A 5,221-nucleotide genomic window follows, 5' to 3' on the forward strand; every position below is an offset into this window, starting at 1 on the left:
GAGAAGAAAGGAAGGGAGTGGAGTTGAGTGGAATGGAGTGGAATAGAATGGGATAAAATGGAATGCAATGCAACGGAAAAGAATTGAATGGAGTGGATTGGAATGGAGGCCAAAGGGAATGAAAGTAATGCAGTGCTGTGCAGAGAGTAGAGAGCAGAAGAGTGGATTTGAATTGAATGGAATGAAAGGAATGGATTGGAGTAGAGTGGATTCAAGAGGGAAAGAAGGGAATGGAATGGAATGGAATGGATTGACTGGAAAAAAGTGCAGTGGAATGTAGTGGAGTTTAAGGGAGAAGAAAGGAGGCAGTGTAGTGGAGTGGAATGGAAAGGAAAGGAAAAAAATGGATTGGAAAGGAATGGAATGCTCTGGAAAGGAGCTGAAATGGAAAGAATGGATTGCAGTGGAGTGGATAGGAGTGGAGTGGAGAAGAGTGGATTTGAATTGAATGGAATGGAATGCAACGGAATGGCATGGAATGGAATGAAATGCCATGGATTGGAGTGGAGTGGATTGCAGCAGAATGCAACGGAATGGAAAGTAATGCAACGGCATGGAATACAATGGAAAGGAATGAATAGGAATGTAATGCAATGTAGTGGAATGGAGTGGAGTGCAGTGTATTGGAAATGAATTGAATGGAGTGGAGTGTCATGGAGTGGAGTGGAATGGGAAGGAATGGAATGGAGTGAAGTGGAGTGGAATGAAGGGGAGTAGATAGATTGGATTCAGGTGCAATGGAATGGAATGGAATGCAGTGGATTGGTATGGAGTTGCGTGGACGGGAATGGAATGGAATGGAGTGAAATAATGGAATGGAATGGAATGGAATGAAATGGAATGGAATGTGATAGAATGGAAAAAATGCAGTGCAGTATACTGAAGCAGAATGGAGAAGAAAGAAAGGGAGAGCAGTTGGGTGGAATGGAGTGGAATGGAATGGAATGGAATGCAATGAAATGGAAATAAATTCAATGAAATGGAATACAACTGAATGGATTGGAATGGAATGGAAAGGAGTGGACTTTAATGGAGGCGAATGGGAAGGAATGGAATGCAGTGGAGTGGAGAGGAGTGGAGTGGAGAAGAGTGGATTTGAACTGAATGTAATGTAATGGATTTTATTGGAGTGGAGGGGAGTGGAGAAGAGTGGATTTGAAATGAGTGTAATGTAATGGAATGGAATGGAGGGTAGTGGAGGGGATTCTAGTGGAAAAGAATGTAATGGAGTTGAATGAAATGGAATGGAATGGAATGGAATGGAAAGGAATGGAATGGAATGCAATGCAATGCAGTGGAATAGAAAGAATGGAATGCAATGCAATATGATGTAATGGAATGCAATGGAATGGAATGGAATGGAATGGAATGCAATGGAATGGAATGGAATGGAATGGAATGGAATGGAATGGAATGCAATGGAATGGAATGGAATGGAATGGAATGCAATGGAGTGGAATGGAGTGCAATGGAATGGATTGGATTGGAATTGAATTGAATGGAATGGAATGAAAAATGTGCAGTGGAGTGCAGTGGAGAGGAATGGAGAAGAAAGGAAGGGAGGGCTGTGGTGTGGAAAGGAGTTGAATGGAATGGAATGTAATTGAATGGAAAGGAATGGAGTGCATTGGAATGCAGGTCAATGGGAATCAATTGAATACAGCATTGTGGATAGGAGTGGAATGCAGAAGAGTGGATTTGAAATGAATGGAATGGAAAGGAATGGATTGGAGTGGAGAGGAGTGGATTCTAGAGGAAAAGAATGGAATGCAATGGAATGGAATGGGTTGGAAAGGAATGGAATGGAATGAAAGGGAATGGAAAGAATGGAAAAAGGTACAGTGGAGTGTACTGGAGTGGAATGGAGAAGAAAGGAAGGGAGCGGATTTGGGTGGAGTGGAGTGGAACGGAATGGAATAGAATGGCATGCAGTGGACTGGAAAGGAGTTGAATGGGAAGGAATGGAATACAGTGGATTGGAGAGGAGTTGAGATAAGCAGTGTGGATTTGAATTGAACGGAATGGAATGGAATGGATTGGAGTGGAGTGGAGAAGAGTAGAGGGGAGAAGAGTTTATTTGAATTGAATGTGTATGGAATGGAATGGATTGGAGGGGGTGGAGTCGATTCTAGTGGAAGAGAACAGAATGGAATGGAATTGATTGGAATGGAGTGAAATGGAATGACATGGAATGAATTGGAACGGAATGGAAAGAACGGAAAAATGTGCAGTGGAGTGTAGTGGAGAGGAATGGTGAAGAAAGGAAGGGAGTAGAGTTTGGTGGAATGGAGCGGAATGGAATGGAATTGAATGGAATGGAGTGAACTGGAATGAAGTTGAATGGGAAGGAATGGAAAGCAGTGGACTGGAGAGGAGTGGAGTGAAGTTGGATTTGAGTGGAATGGAATGGAATGGATTGGAGGGGAGTGGAGAGGAGAGGAGGGGAGAAGAGACAACTTGAATTGAATGGAATGGAATTGAATTAATTGGAGTGAAGTGGAGTGTATTATAGTGGAAAAGATCAGAATGGAATGCAATGCAATGGAATGGAATGAAATGGAATGGAATGGAATTTAATGGAATGGAATGTAATGGAATGGAGTAGAATGGAATGCAATGGAAAGGAAAGGAGGGGACTTTAATAGAAGCGAATGGGAAGGAATGGAATGCAGTTGGGTGGAGAGGATTGGAGTGGAGATGAATGGATTTTAATAGAATGCAATGTAATGGATTGGATTGGAGTGGAGTGGAAGGAGTAGAATAGAGAAGAGTGGATTTGAAATGAATGTAGTGTAATGGAATGGAATGGAGGGGAGGGCAGTGGATTCTAGTGGGAAAGAATGTAATGGAATTGAATGGAATCAAATGGAAGGGAATGGAATGGAATGAAATGGAATGGAAAGGAATGGAAAATGGAAGGGAATGGAATGGAATGAAATGGAATGGAAAGGAATGGAATGGAATGCAATGCAATGCAATGGAAAGGAATGGAATGGAATGAAATGGAATGCAAAGCAATGGAATGGAAAGGAATGTAATGGAATGCAATGCAATGGAATCGAGTGGAATAAAATGGAATGCAATGGAACGCCATGGAAAGGAATGAAATGGAATGCAATGGAATAGAATGGTGTGGAATGGAATGCAATGGAATGGAAGGGATTGGGGCGGAATTGAATGGAATGGAATGGAATGGAATGAAAAAAGTGCAGAGGAGTACAGTGGAGGGGAATGGAAAAGAAAGGAAAGTATTGTTGTGTTGTGAAAAGGAGTTGAATGGAATGGAAGGAAATTGAATGGAATGGAATGGAGTGCATTGGAATGCAGGTGAATGGGAATCAATGGAATGCAGCGGTTTGGAGAGCAGTGGAGTGCAGAAGAGTGGATTTGAATTGAATGGAAAGGAAAGGAATCACTATGAGTGGAGGGGAGTGGATTCTATTGTAACAGAATGGAATGCAATGGAATGGAATGGAATGGAATAGAATGGAATGGAAGGGAAGGGAATGGAGTGGAATGGAAGGGAAAAAAGTGCAGATGAGTGCAGTGGAGAGGAATGCAGAAGAAATGAAGGGAGAGGTGTGGTGTGGAATGGAGTTGAATGGAATGGAAAGGAATGGAAAGGAACGAAATGGATTGGAATTGAAAGGGAATGTAATGGAATGGCATGGAATGGAATGGAATGGATTGGAATACAGGCGAATGGGAAGGAATGGAATGCAGTGGTGTGGAGAGGAGTGGAGTGCAGAAGATTGGATTTGAATTGAATGGAATGGAATGGAATGGGATTGAAGGGAATGGAATAGAATGAATATAAAAATTGCAGTGGAGTGTAGTGGAGTGGAATGGAGAATAAAGGAATGGAGTGGAATGTAGTGGAGTGGAGTGTAGTGGAATGGAATGGAGTGGAATGGAATGGAGTGGAATGGAGTGGATTGGAATGGAGGCAAATGGGAAAGAATGGAATGAAGTGGTGTTGGGAGGAGTGGAGTGTAGCAGAGTCTACTTGAACTGAATGGAATGTAACGCAATGGAATGGAATGGAATGGAATGAATATAAAAATTGCAGCGAAGTGTAGTGGAGTGGAATGGAGAAGAAAGGGAGTGGAGTGGAGTGTATTGGAGTGCAGTGGAATGGAATGGAATGGAAAGGAATGCAATGGGATGGAGTGGAATGGAATGGAATGGAATGGAATGCAGGTGAATGGGAAGGAATGGAATTCAGAAGAGTGGAGAGAAGTGGGGTGGAGAAGAATGGATTTGGAAGGAATGGAAGGGACTTGGATGGATTGGAGGGGAATGGACTGGATTCTAGTTTAAAAGAATGGAATGGAATGGAATGAAACGGAATAGAATGGAATGGAATGGAATGGAATGGAATGGAATGGAATGGAATGCAATGCAATGCAATGCAATGGAATGCAATGGAAAAAAGTGCAGTGGAATGCACTGGAGTGGAATGGAGAAGAAAGGAAGGGAGTGGAGTTGAGAGGAATAGAGTGGAATGCAATGTTATGAAATGGAATGGAATGCAATGGAATGGAATTGAATGGAGCATAGGAATGGAATCAAAGGGGAAGGAAAAGAATGCAGTGGTGTGTGGAGATTAGAGTGCAGAAGAATGGATTTGAATTGAACGGAATGCAAAGGAATGGACTGGAGTGGATTCAAGTGGGAAAGAATGGAATTAAATGGAATAGAATGGAATGCAATGGAGTGGAATGCAGTCGATTGGAGAGGAGATGCATGGAGGGGAATGGAATGGCATCAAATGGGATGGAATGGAAAGGAATGAAATGGAATGGAATGGAATGGAAAGGAATGGAATGGAATGGAATGAAATGGAGTGGAATGGAATGCAGTGAATTGGAGTGGAGTTGCATGGAGGGGAATGGAACGGAATGGAATGGAATGGAATGGAATGGAATGAAACGGAATGGAATGAAAGGAATGGAATGGAATGCAATGGAATGCAATAAAGTGCAGTGGTGTGCAGCGGTGTAGAAAGGAAAAGAATGGTAGGGAATGGAGTGGAATGGAATGGAATGGAATTGAATCGAATTGAATGGAAGGTATTGGACAGCAGTGGAGGCGAATGGGAAAAAATGGAATGCAGTGGAGTGGAGAGAAGTGGAGTGGGAAGAGTAGATTTAAATTGAATGGAATGGAATGTTATGGAACGGAATGGAGTGGAATGGAAGGGAATGAAATGGAATGGAAT

This window comes from Hylobates moloch, unplaced genomic scaffold (assembly GCF_009828535.3).
Source record: "Hylobates moloch isolate HMO894 unplaced genomic scaffold, HMol_V3 SCAFFOLD_114, whole genome shotgun sequence".
In the NCBI taxonomy this organism is placed as follows: Eukaryota; Metazoa; Chordata; class Mammalia; order Primates; family Hylobatidae; genus Hylobates; species Hylobates moloch.